The sequence below is a fragment of the Acomys minous genome (assembly GCF_964271855.1).
Source record: "Acomys minous genome assembly, chromosome: 3".
In the NCBI taxonomy this organism is placed as follows: domain Eukaryota; kingdom Metazoa; phylum Chordata; class Mammalia; order Rodentia; family Muridae; genus Acomys; species Acomys minous.
Genome location: NC_140485.1, coordinates 11,090,533 through 11,113,683, shown reverse-complemented (window position 1 = coordinate 11,113,683; position 23,151 = coordinate 11,090,533). Strand labels below are relative to the sequence as shown.

General features: G+C 43.0%; 1 protein-coding gene and 1 long non-coding RNA gene across 4 annotated transcripts in view; one reads left to right on the top strand and one right to left on the bottom strand.

Annotated features, from left to right (window-relative positions):
- LOC311594541 overlaps positions 1-3,670 on the bottom strand; it is a 31,450-nt gene extending 27,780 nt beyond the window's left edge. For all 3 annotated transcript variants that reach the window (XR_014778121.1, XR_014778122.1, XR_014778123.1), the window contains exons 1-2: positions 3,541-3,670; positions 2,403-2,486 (exon numbers count right to left, since the gene is read on the bottom strand). This is a non-coding gene — a long non-coding RNA (uncharacterized lncRNA). The remainder of the gene's footprint in view (positions 1-2,402; positions 2,487-3,540) is intronic.
- Positions 3,671-3,867: 197 nt separating this feature from the next.
- BTBD3 (BTB domain containing 3) overlaps positions 3,868-23,151 on the top strand; it is a 30,821-nt gene continuing 11,537 nt past the window's right edge. The window contains exon 1 of the mRNA XM_084776337.1: positions 3,868-4,011. The gene's annotated coding sequence lies outside the window, so the exon portion shown is untranslated. The remainder of the gene's footprint in view (positions 4,012-23,151) is intronic.

The window sequence follows — 23,151 nt, the reverse complement described above, 5'->3', positions numbered from 1 at the left end:
CAGCCACCATGGGAGGCTGGGAATTTTGTCATAAATAAGCTCCTAGATTTCTCCTGCCCTGGCAGCACTAACAAAAGCCAATGGAATCTCGGATACTCACAGGAGCAAGTTTCTGTTTCACAGACTGGATGCTTGGTTCGTGGACCACTAACAAAAGACAGTCTTGGACTTATATATGTAATATTCATCCTGTTGACTTTGTTTATTGGGATAACTCTGGATAATCCAATTTATTGCTTTATGAAGAATACTACGTAAATTAATTCTCAATTAGAAAAAAAAAAACAACCTTCATCTTTAACTTGCTGCCTGCCCTATAAAAAATATCAAATTCAAGTGTGAAAACCTCCAGTACAAAATAGAAGCTGATTACATGGCAAAAGCTATCATATGTGAATAAGTACCAAAGGTGAAATAAAAGAGGGAGGGAGGGTGGATATTTGCACCTTGAAAGCACTTTTCTCATTTCACTGAGTAATAGAAATTTTTAAAAGCATATTTATGAAGATTGATGACCATAGTTCCAACACAGAAAAAGTGGCATATATATATATACATATATATATATATATATATATATATATTTCAGTTATTTATAAATAAATTTCCTAAATAGACTGTAATTAAGAATAGATGTGAAGAGTATGCTAAAATACCCAACTTACAAAGACAGAGACATACAAGACCACATCTGTACACTTTATTCTAATTTCTGTTCTGGTTCTGCTCATCCTGTTGCTTCCATTACAGACCTATAGCACAGTTTCCTTAGTTGACTTGGATTTGGACATCATTTCTGTCCCTGTTTCTCACAGGATTTGATCTTACATGTAAACAGCTCTGTCGAGTCTTAATTTGCTGATGTGGAACCTTTTTAGGAATGACTCAGCTTCGAGTTTCCCGGTTTTCTTTAATTTGTATGTATTCATCGATGTTAAATATGCAGCCTGTATGTGTATGTTAGATAACACACACATAAACACACTTCAGAGTATGACACAGAGCAAGAGGAGGGAGAGATGGAGAGGGAAAAGGGGACAAGGAAGGGAAGGGGAAGAGGGGGAGGGGGAGGGAAAGGGGGAGGGGAAAGGAGAGGGGGAAGGGGAGGGGGAGGGGAAGGGATATTAAGCAAGGTTGGGGTTTCAGCCTGAATGCCTGGAGACCTCAGGAAGCGTCAGCCTATGGCTGACTGATAGCAAAATTCTCTTTGATTATGGGAAGTCAGACTTTTTGCATTGAAGTTTTCAGTTGAGTGGATGAGACTCACAAGCAGTGCATACTAAAGTGCTTTTCTCAGAGCTACAGATACGCTAATGACTTCTGAAACATACCTTAACTGAACCATCTACAAGAACAATCTAGAAATTTTGCCAAGGAAAGTAAATGCTTTGAGTCCATATCACAGTTGGGCATAGTAAAGCTCAGAGACAGTAAGTGATTGGGGCACTGGCAGGCTGTTTACTGTGGGGCACGTACATTCTACCTAAGTGGTTTTGATTTGGAAAGCCCAATTATCTTTCTTATATACACACTTTTTCATATTAATGGTTTTTTTAAGTACACAGAAATGCTTGCTTACAGAGTTGAACCCACACTAAAATCAATATTTAAAGCCTATGCTGTATGTTTTTTTTTTAAAAAAAAGATTTGTTTATTGTTATATATACAGTATTCTGAGTGCATGTACAGCTGCATAACAGAAGAGGGCACCAGACCTCATTATAGATGGTTGTGAGCCACCATGTGGTTGCTGAGAACTGAACTCAGGACCTCTGGAAGAGGAAGCAGTCAGTGCTCTTAACCTCTGAGCCATCTTACCAGCCCCCAGTGCTGTATGTTTTATAGGCCTCATTTGTCCAGTGTGGTGCCTGCCATGATAAACATCTCTCTATTCAAAAAGAGAACTAGGCAAAGCTAGGAGACATTCTGTCTCTTCCAATCTCTGGATCATCTCTATCCATTCTTTCATTCTTTCTTTTTATTTTTTCCTATATTAATTACACATAATAATGGGTATGACATTTTGATCATATCTAGCAACCAACCCATTTTCTTGGCTAATTGTTCCCACTGACAAATCCTTCCTCTTTGCCTTATCTTCCATTGCATGCCTTTCTCTTCTCTCCCTTTTTTGTGCACCTCATGATCCAGGAAGTTTAGTTAGAGTTGTTCACAAGAGCTTACTTAGTGGAACAACCTTGTATCAGTGCCTATATCACTGAAGGAAAGGTCTTTCTGTCCCCTAGCAACCATAATTGCATTCATAGCCTCTAAAAAGGGCAAGGCCTGCTGAGCTGTTTTCCCACCCCATGACGGAATGTTGATGGCCCCAATCTTGAACAGGCCTTGTGTTGATAACTGTAGTAAGTAACAGTTCAAGACGATAAAAGCATGCCACATACCAAAGGATGAGTTCCACAGTCATTTCCTCCTTCTTCCTCCTCTTATATTCTTTCTGGTGTTAACTTCACAGTGTGCCCTGAGCCCTCTAGGGGATGATATACATGTTTCATTTAGAGTTCAGCTTTCAACAGGAATTCTCAGTACTTTGAATAGTAATGAGTTTCTGCAGTAACTGCTGCCCACTGAACAAAACAAGCCTCTTTGACCAAAGCTGACAAGACCATTCATCTGTGTACGTAAACAAAAAATATTCAGAAAGACACTTGACAGGCACATCATCGTACTCAGTTAACAAGATGACAAGTGTAGCTTCCCTACTAGGGCCCATGTTTTTGACCAAATCTATAGAACCAGATATTAATTTTAAAAAGGGGGGTCCCCCCTGGGGAATGGTTGGTTATCCTCATAACAGATCTGCCATTACTGCAACAGTGTGCTACTAAGTACTAACTGGGTAGTTAGTAATGAAGCATGCAGGGTCCCCAACTATGTAAGACTTTTCATGTTCTCCCGGAGCAGCTTGTACAGCACCTTCTGTTATTGTACAGCTTAATTTCTTTCTTTTATAAGCAAAGCAGGTGTGGTTTCTTTAGCAATAGGGTCCCCAGTGAGCAAGCAACATCATCAGCAATAGTGTGTATTGCTTTGTGGGCCTCAGGGACTTCTCGGACCAGTAACTCATGGTTGTTGGCTCACTCCAAAATGTCTTAATATTCTTGAACCTAGGAATCCACTGCTTCTTACATAGACTGTACCTCAAAAGGCCACCGCAGGCTCCCGCCCCCCCCCCCTTAAGTAATTCCCATTTATTCGCTAAATAAAATTGGAATCTTGTACAAAGCATTAAAGATTATTTCCAGATGAGCTTCAATTACATTTCCAGCGGCCGTTTTAACCCTCCAAACAGCAGCCAAGGTATTCTTGCCCGAGCGGTCACATGCTCGTGGAATCCTTCAACGTTTTTGCCTGTGTGTTTATCTTCCCTGACAGGGAAGTTTGCCTTCTCACTTCAGCTCTGCCTGTTTTTCCATCCCCCAGCTAACCTTTCATTAGCATACCAGCCATTTTCCTTCCCTCTATCACTGAATAGTGTAGTTCATGTTTGCTCTTCCAAATGCTTGCTTACGCATTCCTCACCATCAGTCTAAAGGAAGTTCCAAAATCAAAGGCAATATGTCTGCTGCTCCGGAAGACTGCTCTGTAGTCTGCAACAGAGCTCAATGGGTGTTTAATATCTGATGTAATGAGTGAAGTAGAGAAAGAAGCCTCAGTTTGTGGGACAAGGACACAGAGGTCTCCACTGAGACTCAAACCCTAGAGTTCCCTTCCAGTCTTCCCAGCCAGTCGTCCAGAATCCCCGCCCACTCCTCACAGGCCCTGGCTCTGCGCATGCCCCGTATCCAGGGCAGCCTCCGGGAGCGCCTCCCGGCCCCTCCTGGCGCTCGGGCGTGCGTTCACGGTTCCCGGGAGCGTGCCCTGCGTGCGGGTGCTCGCCTCGCCCGCCAGGCTCTGGATCCCTGAGTGCCCGGGCCGGGCCTGCGGAGCGGGCACCTGGTCGAAGCTGCGAGCGAGCGGCGGTAGCGTCCGTAGCCACGTAGAACGCACACGGTGAGTGCGGGCGGTTGCGCGCGTGCGCGGCGTGGGCCCAGGCTGGGGTGCGCGCCCGGAGTGGCCGAACGTGGGTGGGGGGGTAGGGGGAGCACAGGGCTGGTGGGGGGGGGGGCGGAAGGCGAGGGGAGGGTGTGGGCGAATGACCGACGCTTCGAGTGGGGTACAGGGCGGAGGGCCGGGCACAGGGCGGAGGACGCGACCCCACTGAGAGCGAGGCGAGCCTGGCTGCGACAGGGCGGACGCCGTGGGCCAAACCACCTCGGTGGGGGCGGAGGTCCGGTACGGGGTGGTGGCCACCTGCACTGTGCAGGGCCGAGTCCGCAGCGAGCACAACGAGAACACCTAGAGGCCGGAGTAAAGTTCTCCCAAGAAACTTATTGGGGCGTGGCCGACGGGATCCCGGGCTGGGGGTTCCGGGGACCCATGCCCTGCCTTTTTGCCCTGGTTCCCGCAGGTGCGCCCTCGTGGGGGTGTCCTTTTGCTGCTGGAGTGCGTCCTCCAAGTTCCGAGTTCCCTGCAGGGCCCATTCGCTCTAATGTAGAGGTTGAAGTTTGGCGGCTTGGTTGTTTGCTGTCTTGGGAAGAAAAGGCACTTACTGCCTTTCTCTCACAGAAAGTATTGTTAGAGCGTGCTGCTTAGTCTGTGTTTCTAGCAACCTATTGTCCCATGTGCGCGTGCAGAAGACTAGCTAATTCTGTTTGTATATATATGTTTTCAAAGATGGCCAGTGGAGATAATTGGGCTTTTTCATTTTGAAATACTCCCGCCACTTCTGTAAATCCTGCCCTAGGATAGTTCCCAAGCTTGTCAATGTGGGAGATTCGCTGGGGGAGTTTTAAAATCCCACTTCGCCCCCGTTGCACCCTAAGCTAATTCCAACCCAAGGCATTTATTTGTAAACGGTCCGCGTCTAATTCTAAGAGCTGTGGCGTTCAGAGACAGTCGTTCGATAATAGAAAGTCAAGACTTTAGGTTTTACAGAGTAGTGGCATTCGGTTTGTAATTGCTGGAATGATATTCTAGTTCATTCTTCCTTGTCCGGAACACACAACAGTGGTTTGTTTCCCACCGGGAAGGGGGAAGAAGTCTCCAATACACAAAAGTGGTTTGTTTCCCGCCTGGTAGGGAGAAAACTTCCTAAGAGTCAAAGTGGAGCTAGAGCTATGTGACTCTGGTGTTTTGAATTCCTGTTGGAACTGTAGTACTCCCCTTTGGCCCCTTGTCACAGCCAAGAGGCTATCTCATTTTAAGTTTTGCTCCGACCCTTGTTCCTGGGCCCCATATTTAGTGTTCCTCAGTCTCTGGCGTAGTATCCCGTAACTAGAAGCTAAAGGGTTACTGTGGGTTTCCATAGCAACGGGTCCTCCAGGGGAAGTGGGCGGGACCTCTTACTATTTGGTTTCTAAACAGGACTCTTCCCTTTCTGAAGATTTTGATTCACTCTCCTCAGTTCTTTGGCCTCACTGCAGGTAAAGGCGAGTTTATCCAATTGCAGGTTTTCTTTCTGAGATAATTAGCGATTTTCATGGGAGGATACCTCTCAGGGCTACTGAGAACAGTGGTCCTCACTCCTTCCTGAACCACTCTCTGTCCACACTTGATTTGCTTAGCAAAGATCCTTGTTCCTACAAACCTGAGAATTGTGAACAATGGCTATTTTAAAGTACTAAGAAAAATTTATGTTTTAGCAGTTTATAAACATGAAATATCCTACAGCAATGCAAGACAAAAAAAGCAAGCGGGAGAAAAAGAAAAGAAAAAAAATGACTCATAATTTGTGAGGGAAAATGCTGCTGTCAGCAGTTTAAGTTGGTTCATTCCTAGAAGGTGTTTTCTGAGACTACTTACAAAAGCTCAAACCAAACCACTTGCGTAATATTATCCTTCAAAAATGACAAAGGGAGAGGCACAGAACTCCTTTCTTCTCCCAACACACATTCAAAGGGAAAAAGAAAAAAGAAAAAAAGGAAGGAAGAAAGAAAGAAAACCCCAATCAACCCCCACCCCCCACCCAAATGACACCTGAATAAAGCAGGATGGAAGTTGTTTCTTGTGTGTTTCAGACTTCGGTTTTGAAATCATTTAGGCTTCTCTGTAACGTGTTACAGTGTATCCTTTGGTTTGCAGTGATGCTGAGGATTGGGTGTCTTCTCTTGTTGGTGTGTGCTAATTCAGGTTCTGTTAACCTACTACCAACCAAATCCTGGACTTGACAACCTCATGGTGCTGAAATAAGTTTGTTTGTTTGTTTTTTTAAAAAACCTAATCATGTCTTTTTCTCACTGCGTATTGAAAAACTAACAGCCTCTGTCCAGTTGACCAGTGAGATCCTTGTGGACTGTGTTAATATGCTGTCATTGATAGGCCCTTTTGAAATACTAGTCACAGCGATAGCTGAGAATTTCTGTTGTTGTAGGGTTTTAAAAGCATCGTAAAGCAAACAGCATTTACCTTTATTTCAGGCTTTTGGGACTTTGCAAAAGATATTAAGGAAATGAAAGCCATAGTCACATCCCCTGGCAGTCACCATCTGCTAATTGCTTTCTATTTGCCTTTTTGTGTTTTCCTGCAGAAAGTCAGAAACAAGTTGGCTTTTTAATGTTTGTTTGTTTATGGAAACAGTCTAAGTAGCTCAAGCTTGCCCAGGGAACTCAGTGTGTATTCCAACCATCCTCCTGCCTCAGTTTCCTGAACACTGAGATTATAGGCATGTGCCATCATACCTGGCTTTCTGTACTTTTAAATAGAACCCTTTAATTAGCATTACATCACAAATGTCTCTGCCTTTAAATCATTTGCAGATCAGGTTTTTGTGATGGATATGCCCATGTTCTTGCTTTATTGAGGTATTTTGTTTCGTGTTTTTGTTTTTAATACTGTTTCCATTTTCAGCACTGAGAATATGCTGTTAGGCTCTCAGGTTGTAAAGCCTGGATTGGCCACTTGTTGGTGACTTTAGTTATTTATTGTTTAAACATCCTTTCATGGGATACGGATAACTGTACTGGAGAGCTGTGGGGAGATAGATAAAGAAGGCCAGCAGGGTGCCAGAGCGCGTGGGCAAGGCAGTCTTGGAAGCAAGTGCAACTGAGGTCAGTGCCCTGTGTGCCTTAGCGTCAGTGATTTGCTTGGGCTAGATTTACAAGCAGAAGAACCAGGTGAACTTTTTTTAATGGTTCCTGAGGCTTGTTAACTTGCTTTTGCAATGGCCTGTCCTTCCCTTGCCTGCTCTGTGGTCAGATGTTCCAGCACTCGAATGTTTAATCCTTCCTGACTTTCTATAAAGACTCAGTTAGCCTTAATATGCTTTCTCTCTATTGAAGTTAGTAATTTATTGCTTTGGGGAGTTGCCTGTGTACCATTTCTACTTTACTTTTAAATGGTGATTTCTTTTAAAGCAAGTTAAATGCACATTTTATGTAAAACTAAGTACTGTGCGACTGTTTCATGTATGTGTATATATTTTTAATTATGCAGTTGTTCCTTTGGGTTATTTGAATCAGAGTTGGGATTTATTAAAAATAGCACATGGATTTTAAGAACAGGGTTTAAGAAAGAGAGAGGTACTCAAGAAGAAAGGCCTAGTTGGAAGTGTAAATGTGGGCTCTTCCCAGAAGAGTCACTTTAATTACTCCTTGGTAATTTATGTTACAGTGTTTTCCATACAGCAAAATACATCCATTTCTTTAAAAAATTTTTGACCCATTTTATTTTATATTATAATGTATTGCACATTGTTACCACAATTTTATATTTCCACAATTTTAAGGCCAGTTGTCTCTTTTGTCCCTTATGATTTTTTTCCTGATAAACAGTTATGTTTGACAAGTCCAGGAGTGACATAAGTAAAGCAAAAAACTTTAGACATTTAAATCTGTTAGTCTTTTTTCATCAGTACACCAATCCAAATCTTAATGTCAAAGTCTTAGATTTAGATTATATAGAAATCTGGTAGATCAAGTCACATGACTTAAATCCTTTTACTGGCCTATCCTTTCTGATATAGACGCTAAATTTAAATTAATCTGTAGGTAGTTTTAAACTTGTCCCAGACTTGTAATCTCAGTGGCTTCCTATCCTTTTCTCTTAGTCTGTCTTCGAGGTGGTAACTGAATGAAGAAAGGCCGTGAGTGCTCCTGAGTATGATTGAGGCGTGGGATTTATTGTAGATATGAGGGGAGAACACCCCCAGCCAGTGGCATCTGGAAGATTCCAGACTTCTCTGGGCCAGGAAACTGAAATGGGCAATGAGAGGAGAGAGTTGGGGCGAAAGCAAGAGAGGAAGAGAAGAGACAGAGAGGACCAGAAGAGCTCATGGGACCCAAGAGAGGAGCCAAGAAATCGTGTGGTCAAAATGACCAAGGTCTAATAAGGATCAGAGGCTGGAACAGGGAAGCCCAGCCCCTGGGCTGGAGAGCTTTAGGACAGGGGGCTGGGTAAGAAGTGCAGGGAGGAGCCACAGGTACTCAGTGGGTCTTGTCCTGGGTTTCTTTAAGACCTAACTGGAGAACTCTCGTAGATACTCCTAGTAGCAGGGGCCATAGTGACTGAAGAGGACACCCTGTAACTAGACAAGACTCCTAGTAGAGGGAGGGGAACATCAACCCATCCACAAAAACTTTGACTCAAATTTACCCTGATCGAGCAGATAGAGCAGAGACTGAGGGAATGTCCAACCAATGCCTGGCCCAACCCAAGACCCACTCTGTGGGAGAGAGCCAACCCCTGACACTATTACTCTACTATGCTTGCGGAAGGAGCCTAGCAGTGTTGTCCTCTGAGAGGCTCCACGTGCAGTGGCTCGAAACAGATGCTAAGACTCACAGCCAAACGTTGGGCGATGCCTAGGGAGTCTTGTGGGAAAATGGGACCTGGAGCTGACAGGGGCTCCCCAAGACCAACAGAGCCAACTAATCAGGGCCTAGAGGGGCTTGCAGAGACTGCAGCACCAACCAAGGACCACGCATGGATTGGACCTAGGCCCCCTACACAGGTGTAGACGATGGGCAGCTCAGGCTTCATGTGTGTGGTATAGTAAGGGGAGGGGGGTTTCGGGAGGTTTTCTCTGATATGGACGCTGACACCAGCTTTTTGATCACTTCCCCTATTGGGACTGCCTTCCCAGGCCACAGGGCAAGAGGATGGGCTCAGTCCTAATGTGACTTGATGAGCTGGGGTTGGATGGGAAGGAGGGCTCTCCTTTTCTGAGGAATAGGGGAGGAAGGAATGTGGGAGAGAAGAGATGGGGCTATGACCAGGATGTAAAGAATAAAAAATAACAAACAAACAAATGAGGAAGGAAGAAAAAAGAAAGACTTACGGGTAACCAGTTTGGGGTGTTGTTATTTTCCTTGTCCAAGAACACATCTTCAGTGTTGGGTTCGGGAGCTGCCAGTGTCGCACAGTGAGAAGATAGAGAGGGCTTCTGTCCCTTGTAGAGATTTCTTTACTATTACTTTAGTGGAGTTTATGAAAAGGATGTGATTGACTGAATCTTTAGAAGTAGATAGAAATCACCCACCACTGTGTTTGGCAAGCACCCAGCTCTTGTAGAGTCAGTGGTCAGTGTTCCTGTTGTGAGACGGGAAAGGTGGTTCTTCAGACCTCCCGTCAGGCTCAGCAGAATTTACTTTCTTCAGCAGGGCCTGCTGGGGTTCTTGGGGATTTATAGTTTTGTTCCTTTTGTGCTTTGTTTATCAAACTGGCTTGCCAGGCTGAGGCACAGTGATTTTTGTGTATTTATTTTACGATTGCCTGTTACTGTAAGAGCATTGCATTTTATTGTGTTGGGTGCAGATAATGACACTTGTATTTATATTTTTGCAATAATTGCATTTTAAGTTTTGGCTTTATGGTAAGTTGCACTAGCATGTTTTAATCTTATAAAATCTTCCTGGAACGTAATCGATAACTGTTACTGTATGGACTTGTGTTTTATTTTGATAGACAAAAGAGGAGTACAGCTTAACTTTTGGGTTGTCATGGCCCCATGTCAGGAAAAGGGAACTTTATCCTTTCATTTCATTTATGTTTAAATTAAAAAAAAATATTTTCAAGGCTGGTATTTGAATGTTAGCAAATGGCCATTGGCATGCTACTTATCTTAAAGTACTGATTTGAGTCTCATTAATCAGTTTGCATCAATCTTGACTCAATAGATAATTCCAGAAAGTTAAATTCATCAGAAGACTGAAATATAACACACCCAATCCCAGTCATGTTTTCCTTGGTGCGCAATACGAGTCAGTTACTGTGGGTTATTGGGAAGAAAATATTTCTGGTTACTAAATTCTCATCGTGTCTACTGACAGCTTTTGAAACAATTGGCCGTCCTTTCTTGAGTCACTTCTGTAGCTGAGTCTCGTAGTTACTTCACATCTTCATTTTCTCCTGTACCATTCGGCTTTTGGTTTTCTCATTCATATTTTTTTAATATATACTAATTTCCCCTTTTACTAACCTACTACTTCGGAATGGGCCAAACCTTAACTTCCTACCAGCCTCAGTGCAAAATTAATACAGTACATTGTACCTCCAAGCAGTTTCCGAATGTATGTTGTTACCTGTTCAGAGAGCTCCAAGGACTTTTTTGACTTAACTGGCTTAAGTAAGACAGTCTTAGCAAGCCCCACCTTGAATGATTATTTCTCTGTAAACCTGGTCTATCTGCAACCCACATTGTTTCCAAGGATATTCATTCTAAAACCATTGATGCTACCGGTGAATTTTACTTCCTATCCTGTATCTGGGGTGTCTGCTGCTACTGTCTTCAAGAATATGTTCAGAATTGTGCCTTCAACCAAAACCAAAAAGTAGCTCCTTTCCTCACCTCACCTGTCAGCATCTTTGTGTCTGTCCCACCAACTCTTGCTGGTACTGTTGTAGTGGCCTTCCATGGTAAATCTAGTCTCCCATCAACATAAAGACCAGATTGATTTCCTTCTTCTCTCTGCCCTCACCTCCTCTACTGTCTCCTCTTTGGTGCTGAAGATTATTCCCAGGGCTTTGCACATGCTAGGAAACTTCTCTCTTTACCTCTGATCTACATCCTCTACCGCAAACTTATCTCTTAAAAATTTAAATAACCCAGGCTTTAAAATCCCCAGTGCTCTCTGGTTCCAGATAGGCCAGATCCTTCATGACTCCCATTGCTTACACAGTGCCCTTCCCACTAACTCTGCCCTCTACCTCCTGTTTCTCCTATCACGCGCTCCACACCAGCTGTTCATCCTTCTTTGCTAACCCTTGAACACAGTAGGCCCACTCCCATGCTAAGTCTGTGTGCTGTAATATTGCACACAGCAGTTATCCAGATCTGCTCATGACCTCACCCCCTTCAAGTCTTGGCCATGCTTGCACCTTTCCTGGGGAGTGCTAACCCTCACACCACCATCAGATGGCCTCTATCCTTGCTGTGTATGCTTTCTCCTCTTCTTTTCTATAGCATGCCTTACCTTCTAAATTACTTATAGCATCATTTTGGCTTTATGAATTGTTTCTCTCCCCTATTCCTGCTGTACTTCCGGGGTCCGGGAAGGCGTGAGTTTGGTGTTTGTAGACAGTCCCAAGTGCCTAGCATGTAGAGAATGCACAGTGACTATTTTCTTGGATAAGTATAGTCTTCTTCCTACTCCACTTCCCCCCCAGTGTATTTCAAAGAAACCAGTATATTCATAACCCTTTGGCGCTTGTGGGCCAAACATCTGTACCTTGTTGAAGGTCTCCTGAAAGTCTCTTTCAAGTCCTGTGAAAATTTTTGGTTTTATTATTATTTTTTTTATCTACTTATTTATTTACTTTATTATTTTGCCTGTTTTGGTTGGCCACCTCATTTCTCTGTATCTACTGTTTTTGTTTTTTAAATGTCACACTTTTGCTCATTACTGAGAGAGTAACTTTGGCCCTTGACTGCTATTATATTTTAAATCTCTGCATAGAGAAGTACTCCTAATAACAACCACCACTTATTTTTCATATGTTTGTTAGTGGAAAATATAAGCAGTTTATAGGCAAAATCCTTTTAATGTGACTTGGAATGATGTACATGCCTAAATAGCCTGGAAATCCATTAAGTTCTTAATCTTACTATCAACATTACAAAAGCTAAGAAGGTTCCCAGAAGCACCTTTTAAGGGGGAGGGTCCAGGCTGCAGGGAGCCGCTGGCAGCTGGCTGGACCCTGTGTGCTGCCCTTCCCCCTGCTCCTGTTTCCTGCCCACCAGGCATGTGTGCACAGTGCTGCCTCTTTCACTCTGGTCGCTTAGGGCCATAAGATCCTTGAGTGCTCCAAGCTGGAGTGTGTCCTTGGAATGTGGACTGTTCTGCACACGTGGCCAGCACTGGAGAGAAGGGTGAGCAGTCAAGCCATCCCTGAAGTTCCTCCACGTGACATCAGCACTTAATTAGCAGATGCGTATAGCTTCTTTATTTGAATAGAGGGTCCAGTTAATTTGTACTTACCATGCAATTAGTGTTTCTGTGGGATCCATTCATGTCTCCCTGAAGTTTTTTAGCTGTTTTCTTTTTGCCATTGTCACTAACATCTCCACACAGCTTGCATCAGTCCCGAGTTCCTGTTAGCAAATGGCTCTGGCATGGCCTCAAAATCACCTTCATGCAGGATATACCTGACAATGTGAAAGGGTCATTTTTTTTTTCTTAAAGTTTAATTGCCATGCAGATTTCCAAAATAGTGTTGAGGAACTTTTTGTCCGTCTGTCATGCTAAAAGCTATTAGATCTTCTTGCACTTTGGATGAACTGTTTATCAGCCGATGCACTTACTTAACCAAGGTGTGATTCTTTGCATTGTGGCTAGATTCAGTGAGTTATGTAAACCTTTCAGGTGTCGGTATTTTTCATTTTCTGGTACTGAGAAATCCTATAATACAACAACCACTTTCATCATAACTGCTAAATACTGGGAGGATTTCTGACCCTTGGTGTCATAATCATGGTTTCCAAAGTTCTGATTTTTGCTGAGAGGCTTGAATTTCACCCTCAGTAATAAATATTGTCACTCTTTCTTGAACTGTCAGTCTCTCTTTCTCTCTCTCTCTGTCTCCCCCCCACCCCCACCCCCTTTAGAAACTCTCTACCAGAGTCCTGATAAGCACAGCTTGCCACCTAGCTAGTTCTCTCAGGTAACAGTGGCTTGCAAATGCTGTGGGTTTGACTCAGCAAAGTCTCGCAAATGCTTCAGTTTCATCAGAAACGCCTTGTGCGGGCTTCTCGTTTCATAGCACAGCGTGAAAGGTGTATACTCACGCATCAGATCTATTAAGTTGAATGTCTTTTGTTGTTGTTCAGGGTTTTTGTTTTTGTTTGAGACAGGGTTTCTCTGTGTAGCTTTACCTAACCTAGATTTACTTTGTAGACCAGGCTGGCCTCAAGCTCACAGTGATCCTCCTGCCTCTGCCTCCTCAGTGCTGTGATTACAGGCATTCGTCCATTTCACTGTGACTTCTCTTGTGGGTTTCCCCATGAAGCATTACTTTGATGATAGCTAAGAAATGTAGAATTGTGCCAATATTCACTCACCTGTGCTGTTCACCAGTGGCTGAAATACACCTTATTGGTGTGGCAGGGGAGATGGAGGAAGGTAAGAGGACATTTACTATGTCATCCTCCACCGTATCTTCCCTTCTTGATTGCAAGGTCCACTGGGGTGACCTTCCACGGCCTTTGCATGATAGTGAAAGCCTCTGGAGCAGTCCTTTTCCTTCGGAGTCTGTGAAGAAAATCCCTATCCTTTCTGTTTGTGGCAGAAAGCTCTCTCACGGAGACGTTCAGTTCTGCATCACTACTGCCAGATGCTGCTCTGGGATTCTGTCTCTGGTGCCCACTTCAGCAGTGTGGTTCAGAAGTGTTTAAGATACTGGGTATTTTCTCCAGGTGTGGTGACACTTGCCTTTAGTCCCAGCCCTCAGGGAGGCAGAGGCAGGCGGATCTCTGTGAGTTCAAGGCCAGCCTGGTCTACAAAGGGAGTCCAGGACAGCTAAGACTACACAGAGAAACCCTGTCTTGAAACAAACAAACAAACAAACAAACAAACAAAGATACTTGATATTTTCAATTAAACAGATACACACAGAGTATATTTCCCTGATACCACCTCACAGAAATATGTTTTTATAAGCCAGGAGAACTTACCATTACATTTATTTATTTATTTATTTATTTATTTATTTATTTATTTCCAGAATAATATTTCTATTGTGAGGGGATGTGTAGATTGGAGATGAGCTGGAGGGCTGTCTTGCTTCTTCCTATCACACACCTGAGAGCTTGGCTCAAGTGCATGCAACAAGACACAGATGTAAGCGGTGCCCTTTTCTCCTTGTGGTAGGAGGTAGTCTGAAAGTAGGCTTGCGAGGGTGGTGGTTTGCTGGGGAGGCATGGGTTTTTGGACTGCCCTATTCACACATGCCCATTTTATTGCTTTGTTTGAAGATTGGGTGTGTCTAATGTAGTGGAAATCCATCCATTCAATGTTAAATACAGATGAAACACATCTCAGAGCCACAAAAAGTCTTTTTAATTATCATTTTTTTGGGTTATTCATATGACTGCTTTGCTCCTTTCATGTGGATCACATAATTTATCATCCTTTCCAGTTCATTAAATCACTAAAATTCTCTACTGCTGCTATAAATAAATGTGCCCGACCATGAATTGGGTTTGGCTGAAAGCAGCTTTGTCCGGTAAGTGATCTTGCCCCTGGTTAGCCCACACTGCTCTGTGAATGTCTGCACTGCATTAAATGTTAGGCTTCTAATGAACAGAGCTCTACTTTAAGCACATGTAGGGACTTGCATTAGATTGAGTTTTATTGTTTTCAGTTGCATTAACTACAAGTTGAATGTAGTATTCTAAGGCGCATTTGTGCTAGGACTTCTTTGGGAGAAGCCTCCGGATGCAGCTAATAGTTCCCTGGGTCCTTGCCACAGCATCCAGTTTGCACTTGCAACTCACACAGTTATGAGCGCTTAGACCTCAGGCTCTGGCTAATTTACCCAAGATCAGTTGCACTGCACAAATTTAGTATAGACTGCTAGCTGGATTTGGACATGTTGAGCCTGAACTTTGCTCTTATGTAACCAGAGAATGCCAGGTGTGTGGGTGTGGCCCTGTTAGCTCTAGATAGAGATACGAGATGCAGCCCCAGAGAATAGACTCTATTCTGGTGACATAAGGCAAGGTAGCGCCCTTGGGTGTGGAAAGTCAAGGAGTCCTGGGCTTGAGGTAGTCTCTGGATGAAGAAAGAGGTAAGTTTCAGATGGGTCATAGAAAAGGAGCTGTGGCGATGACAGGATGCAGCAGAGCCGTGTGTCCTGTGAAGAAAGAAGACAAGTCAAAAGAGCTATAGTGAGTGCGTCAGTGTGGCCATAGTAACACATTGGCTTTTTCCTGACTGTGAAAGCAAGATAGGGTTTCTTTTCCCTGGGTAGATGCTTGTGTGTTCTCCTGGTGTGCAGGAGAGTCCATGCCCACTGTGTTACCATAGGGTGTTTTAATGAAGAATCTCAGTGCAGCTGAGAGTTGGCCACCTGCCATTTAATAAACATCTCTTTTTTGTCTCCATGGTTGATGTTATTTTAAATTGTACTAGAGGATATTAGTATAAGCAAATAGTGAATCTTTAGTATTTCCACAACATGCCCGCAGCTGCCTGAGCAAAGAGAGCTAGCTGACTTAGATACACATTTTGTTTTATCTTTAGAACCTAAGGTTGGTTTTGGTCTGATTCCAGTTGTCACCACACTGACGTGGGATCTCCTGTGAGACCATGCAGCTGTAAACTATGGGGAAATGTTTCTCAGTGTGTTATTATAAAATTTAAGAGTTGCCCACTCTGAAGATGTATGTTAACTTCAGTGGCAGTTAAGATCCATACCACATGCTTGTGCCTGAGGGTTGTGTGATGTAGATTGTGGAAACCAAGACTTTAGAACAGATTCTTGACTTCAGAGCAGTTAGATTATTTTATCTTTACCTCTGGGTAGTACAAGCATTGACCCACTTAAATAGCATACTTATCATAAAATATAAAATGTACTATTATATGATTGGAATTGAATTTATGCTCCACATACCTAATTATTCTAATATAAGAAATCAAGTATAGAAATTCCTCAGCATCTATTCATTTTACAACAACAAGAGAGGTATGAACAGTAAAGGGACACTTTGCTAATGCCACCTTATTTCCTGGGGCAAATGGAGGGTCTTTGAATGTTTCTTTCTTGGTGTTCATGTCATTAAGGCTACGCGAAGAGTTATGAATACACTGCACCTTCATTATATGCCTTTCACAACACACCTAAGAAGTTGCACAATTTAAAGCTAATTTAAAACTAGGGGCAAGAGAGATGCCTTAGCTTTTAAGAGTGTGTATTGCTTTTGCAGAAGACCTAGGTTCTGTTCACTGCAACCACACAAGAGCTTTGAACTGCCTCTAAGTTCAGTTCCAGAAGACACAGTGCCCTCTTCTGGCATCCATGTGTATCTGCATGTGGTACACATAAACTCATTCTAGCACATGTACCTGTGTGCGCGCGCACACACACACACACACACACACACACACACACACACGCACACACGCACACACACACACGAATCTTTAAAAGTAGCATAAGCCTTTTTAAAATTTAACTTAGAAGAGAATTTGAGTTTTTTCTCCAGTGTGCCCATCATAGGCTTCTTTTGTTATAGAATGTTAATAATTTTGGTAATGCATGTATTTTTTTTTAAATTTTATTTGAAAGTGTGTATTTCAGAGAAAGTATGTTAGAACCACACATGGGGGTGCAAGCTTCAGATCCTGGTACCCAGAAGACTGAGGCAAGGGTATCACTCTGAGTTATTAGTTTAAAAAGAAAAAAAGGCGGGGGTGAAAAAAAGGACCAGCGGCTGTAAAAGTGCTTTGTCATCTCAGTTACCACTGTTTTCTAGTCATATTTCCTAGACTTCCCTGAGTATCCGACCTCTCAGTTTTGTATCATCATTTAATGGAAATACTGTCTTATTCTAGTCATATATATTATAAAATGAAGGGATAAACCTCATTAAGTACTAGTTGATAGACACCATGTAGATGTGCGTCTACTGGTAAATCCAAACACAGGATTTTAACTGGTCCTTTTTATGTGTTTTACTGAAAAATAAAAATTTAAAAGGTCTTCCTGGCATTGCTTCAAATAGTGTTAGGGCTAAGATAATCTTTATTCATTAGGTGATCTGGTGTGATGAGACAGGGGTAAATTGAAGGTTGTTTCTAAGCCTTGAGTGGGTAGAAGAACACCATATATTTAGGTAGCTTTGTATTCAGCATTCTTATCTTCTTTTAGTTTTTCCACTAAGAGTTATAGGTAATGTAGGATTTTGTCTATGACAGATTTGGAATCCCACTATTAATCAAGACTGGTGCAAACTAAATATCAAGTGGTTTGGGAGTCGTCTGGGTTCTTTCTTCCCATTCTGTGCATGTGCTCATTGGAGCAGCGACTTTCCCGATGGAGTAGGCTGGTCCTTGTCTAAGTTTGAGCATCATGTGCGGCAGATTTCCTGATCTGACCTGCTGGCGATGCACTTGGTGCTTCTGCTCCTAACATGGGTCAGGCTTAAGTCACAAAGTAAAGCACTGTCTTCATGCTCTTGTTTTGTTTTGTTTTGTTTTTGTTTTTGTTTTTGTCTTTTTTCAATTTCCCTTCTCTGTCATGAAAAGCCAGCAGATGATCTGGCAAAGGCCACCACAATGGTTGTTTGGAGTTGTTCCATTGTTGTTCTACTGGCCATTCCCAGTAGAGTTAGAGTTCCCTGTTGGGTCACACCAGCCTCCTTTCACAGATCTTCAGTAGAAATCACAGGACCCAGAATTTATTCACTCACTTTACATCCTATTCATACCCTCATCCCTCCTCTCTTCCCAGTCCCACCATCTCTCCCCCTTCCCTATTTTTCAGATAAGGGAGCCCTCCTTCCCATCCACCCCAGCTCATCAAGTCACATCAGGACTGAGTGCTTCCTCTTCCTCTGTGGCCTGGCAAGGCAGTCCCACCATGGGGAAGTGATCAAAAATCTGACAACAGAGTCCATGTCAGGGGCAGCCTCGCTCCTCTTATTAGAGGACCCACAGGAAGCCTGAGCTGCCATTTGACTATATGTGTGTAGGGGGCCTAGGTCCAGCCTATGCCTGGTCCTTGGTTGCTGCTTCAGGCTCAGCAGGCCCCTCTGGACCCTGGTTAGTTGGCTCTGTTGGTCTTGTGGAGCTCCTGTCACCTCCTGGTCCTTTTCTCCTTCCCCCCACTTTTCCACAAGGCTCCCTACACATGGCCCAATTAGGTATATTGTTTTTAAATATATAGTAATAGTTATATGGGGGAAGGTACTTCATCATTATAATGCTTCTCACTTTTAAACTAGTATATTAATACATATTCTATTTGTTTGAATATGCACAGCATCTTTTTGGTTCTTTTAAAGCCTAGCCTATAAAGGCTGAGCCGTCTTTCCTTCCCAGACACAGCAACTTTTAAGGATTTGTTTCATGCCCAGTTTTACTTTACAGAGTTGTTAGAGTTCATGTTTGATTGATAAGTCTCTAGCAGCTATTACCCAGAGAGTTACTGGCTTAACTGTGTGCAGAGAGAAAATCTTGGAGGCGGGTTGTATTAACTCAGGGATGTTCTTGTTTTACTGAGCCTGGCCATAGAAGTTCTCACTTCAGGATTTCCATCTACGCTCTCCACCATGCCAGCACTTGTCATCGTAGCACTCGGAATTGAGAATTGTGATTATATACTTTATCAAATGCCTGCAGTTATTCTAATGCAGATCAGCCAGAATTCTAAGCCCTCCTCTTGTCTGTCTAAGGGCATAGTTAAACAACATAAGCGAAAGATTACTTTCTGTTGAGTTGTATAAGTTTGAGTTGAGTTATTTCATTGACTTCAAGGTACCGTTAGTTTTAAGATATGCTATTCTTTTATATAGTACAAGAAAAAAAGGACCAGAGTCCAGATTAAAATATATTTATGTTTGTAAGAATACTTAGTCAATAAAACATCTCATACATATTCATACATAATCATATTGTTAAAATGTAAAGCAAATGATAGTAATTATTTCTTTTGCATATAAGTTTTTATGTATATGTACATATATGTCTATATGTGTATATATACTCCCGTAAGTGCCAGAAGAGGGCATCAGATTTCCTGGAGCCAGTAAAAATGTATGCTGGGAAGTAAATTCCAATCTTCTTCAAGAGAAGTAAGCATTCTTAACCACTGAGCTATTTCTCTAGCCCATAGGTAGATTTTTTTTTTAACCCTAGGAACCTAGAGAGAAAATAATGTATAAGGTCATTTAGAGTACCTAAAAATTGATGATAGATACCCTTTCTATCAAAATATCTTAACCTTTGCAAAATAATATATGATGCTATTCCTTTAAGTAGCTGCCTATACTGTATCAATGTATGAGTGCTTACTTTGAGACTTAAATGAGTTGTTCAGTATTCTAACCAAGGTGTGTACTGAGATACAGTATGTTACAGAGCTGTAATTGCTGGATATGTTAAATGCTACATAGGAGTTTTTAACAAATTAATTGCTTTTGCCTTCTGAGAAGTGCTGCATTCTGACTTCGGATATTTCCCCCCTCAGATTTCAAGGTTAGCTGGAGTTCTTTTTGGTAAAGGAGATACCTTAGTAAAACTGACGGTATGCCTGTCTCATCTGGACAGCTGAGTATGCCTTGCCCAAAGGCTTGTATTAGGTATCATCGTCCTTGGTGCTAGAGTTCAGTTATAGTTGGCTAGCGTGAGCATTGGCAGTCAAGTGATTAGATGACCGGCTCCCCTCTTCAGGTTAGGGGGGCACTAACCAATGCTGTCCTCCTGCAGTGTCGGCTCCAGGTACAGACTAACCGTGCAGGGTTCTCTGACGTTGCTGTGTCCCCGGCTCAAAATGCATAGTTCAGAATCTTGATTATCCAGACTTGAAAATCAAAGCACGCTGTGAAGTAACTTGGTACTTGTGTGGCCCACAGCTGGGGCCGTTGCCCATCTGGAGAGCTTGAAGATGGTGCAAGAATCGGAAGCCAGAGCTTTGTGTTTTGGTTGAGTTCATCATAAATGATATTTTCTTCTTGAGTCCAGTTGCTGCTCATAGTGAGCGCTTACCTTTGTCATTTTCAACATTTATCAAAGTGCTTTCACAAACATATAATTTCGACTTCACAGTAAGCGTGAGAGGCTGAGCCATGTGTAATTATTCTATTTGGCAGATGGGGAAAATGAGGCCCTCAGATGCTAAGTAACCAGCCTTAAAGTTGCTTGTTCCTGGCTCTTGCCTTTTTCACTATGCATGCCATGGCTTGGCTCTTTGTTTATCTCCAAATTTAGAAAGCATGTAGCATGTTTTCCAGCAGCTGCCGCTATCTTTAGGGACTGCCAGCATTTTGTCACTTATCTCTCCAGCCTCCCAGATCACAACCATGACGTTTGCTTGGTACTGAAAGGAAAAATAAGCAAAACCCTAACAGCATTCTATCACAACTCATCAGGTTGAGCTGCTTTCCTGTTATGTCCTGTGACTGGGTGTTGGCAGGGACACTCTTTCAGTGTGCCACACTGCCTTGGGTTTTTGGTGCCCTGTAATAAGCTATGTACAAGTCCAGGCAATGAGACTAGAGATAGAACCAGCTAAACAAGAGTTGCCAGCATTGTTGTTGCGGACACGGAGCCCCATGTTAGCCAGGAATGGCTGGTTTTCTGACCTTAGCTTTACCTACATAGCCTCCTGGATTTCAGCAACTTCCGCATGGCTGTTCCCTCCCATTAGAGAACTTTCTAGATCCTGTTCATTTCTCTCCTGAAATGCCCCAGCAGGGATGTGTGGACCGTGTAAGTTCATGTCTTTTGTCTTTGTGCACTTTGCATATATATTTTCCTTTTATAGTGGATTAGAAATATGAGCAGGATTGTGTGTGGTGTGGTTGGTGTGATTGATCACCAGATTGAGTGGGACAAACAGAACGTGGCACACAGACCTGCTCCCAGGCCATGTGTCACCCTACTGTTTTTCTGTGGACTCTGCTTTACAAGTCCCTCACGCTTCTGGCATGCAAGTGGCCTCTCAGCAAGACCGCTGCCTTCCAGGCTTCCAAGAGTCCCTTTCCCAAACTGCCAGAGTAAGTCATACTAAGACAAGCCAACTGGGAGCCCTCCCATGGAGCAAGGATGATCTAAGTGAGCTTAAGCTCTGTTGATGATTTTCTCATTAATTCAGAATCCAATGAAAACAGATAATGGTGATTCAACTTTCTGGCAATTATAAAATCAGTAGAAGCTCACTGTTGTTAGCCAACCTTTGGACCCGGGTTCCTTCGCCTCCCGTGTTGTGTGCCCAGCTCCTGGTTCACTTCAGGCTCCACACAGTGTACTTTGGAAATGCTTTCTTTAAATGCTGAAGGGCTTCTTGACCTAGTTACCTCATTAGACAGATTAACTATGTCTCAAAAAGTTCCAAAATTAAGGGAGTCTGGGAGCAAGTGAGAAAATGCTAGTTGGGAGGAGATATTTGGATAATCTTTGCACATAGTAGGTGCTATGTCTGGATCGGTGAGCGGGTAGATGAAATTCTGTTTATATTTAAATAAAGGGAGCAGGATGTGCTTAATGTGGGAAAGTAGAAACAAAAGCAGAGAACAAAGATACGAAGATTAATACGAGGTTTTGGCTTTTGTTATGTTTGGCTTTTTCATAACATTTTACTTCAGCGGTTCTCCGCCTGCAGGTTGTGACCTATTGGGGAGTCCAATGACCCTTACACAGGTCTCACCTAAGACCATTGAAAAACACAGATATTTACATTGCAATTCACAACAGTAGCAAAATCACAATTGTGAAGTAGCAACAAAAATAATTTTATGGTTGGGGGTCACTACAGCATGGGGAACTGTATTAAAGTGTTGCAGCGTTAAGGCTGAGAACCACTGTTTTACTGTGTTCTGGGTCATGTATTACTCAGAAAGGCAGATGAAAACTGTTAGTCTTTCCAGAAAAATCATTACACACTGCCAGTTTTGCATTGATTTGAGGGATTTTGTGTGCATTCTGTTAAGTACGTGGGTCTAACTTTCCTTTTCTTCTGATAGTCCCAAGTCTAAGTTCTTGGTGGAAAAGAGTTTTGGATGATAAAACTTTAGATACCCCACTAAATAATCCAGTGTCCTTAACCCAGTCATTAGGACAATAGTATCAGGAGTAACACCGAAACATGAAGAATCAAACAGAAGTGATCAGCTTGAGCTTTCTGTCTTTCACTCTTCTGCTATTGGTGCTCTGCCTAGTCAGACCATAAAAGTGCAATTCTAACTGGATCAGGCAGACTTGGAGAAATGTCCGTCAGATGAGAAAAGCAAGTCCCTTAAAACGACTGCGATTTAGAGCCCCTTCCCATGGTCCCACGCAGTTAGGTGGCCTAGGTGGCAGTTAGGTAGGTTTCTGGGTTGCTGCTGTTGAGAATGTGTACAGCAGCTTTCTGAGACAGCATTGGGGAGTCGATTATTTCAGTGTTGGCTGCATTGTCTGCTTGGTGTTTTTGAATCCTGCTGTTGACCTGTGGGAATCTGGACTAGAGCAGAGTGTCTTTAGCAGAGAACCACACACATAGTTGCACGCTAATTCACTTTTGAAGCTAATTCACAATTGAAGGTAAGATGTGCAAGTTGTTGAACCAGGATCTTTGGGAAGTTTTTTTCAAACTTTAGTGCCATACACAGTGTGGGAAAGCCCTTGGTAAAATGAAGGTGTGATCCAAAACCTTGTGATTCTGAATTCCCTAAAGGCTCCTGAGCCCTGCTGCTGCCGGCTCTGGGGCTGCAGGTTTTGCAGCAGTGTGTGGCCTGTCCTGTCACCAGAGCAGGAAAGACAGCTGTATGTGTGTGCCTGTGTGTGTGTGTGTGTGTGTGTGTGTGTGTGTGTGTGTGTGTGTGTGTGTGCGCGTGCGTGCGCGCGCCCTGTGTATCTTTTAACAGCTACCCCGCCAGCCTGTGCCCGAGGGAATGGTCTTCTGGAGCAAGCTCCGCCTGAGCAAGTCCATACTCAGTCCTCTTTCACTTACCTTTCA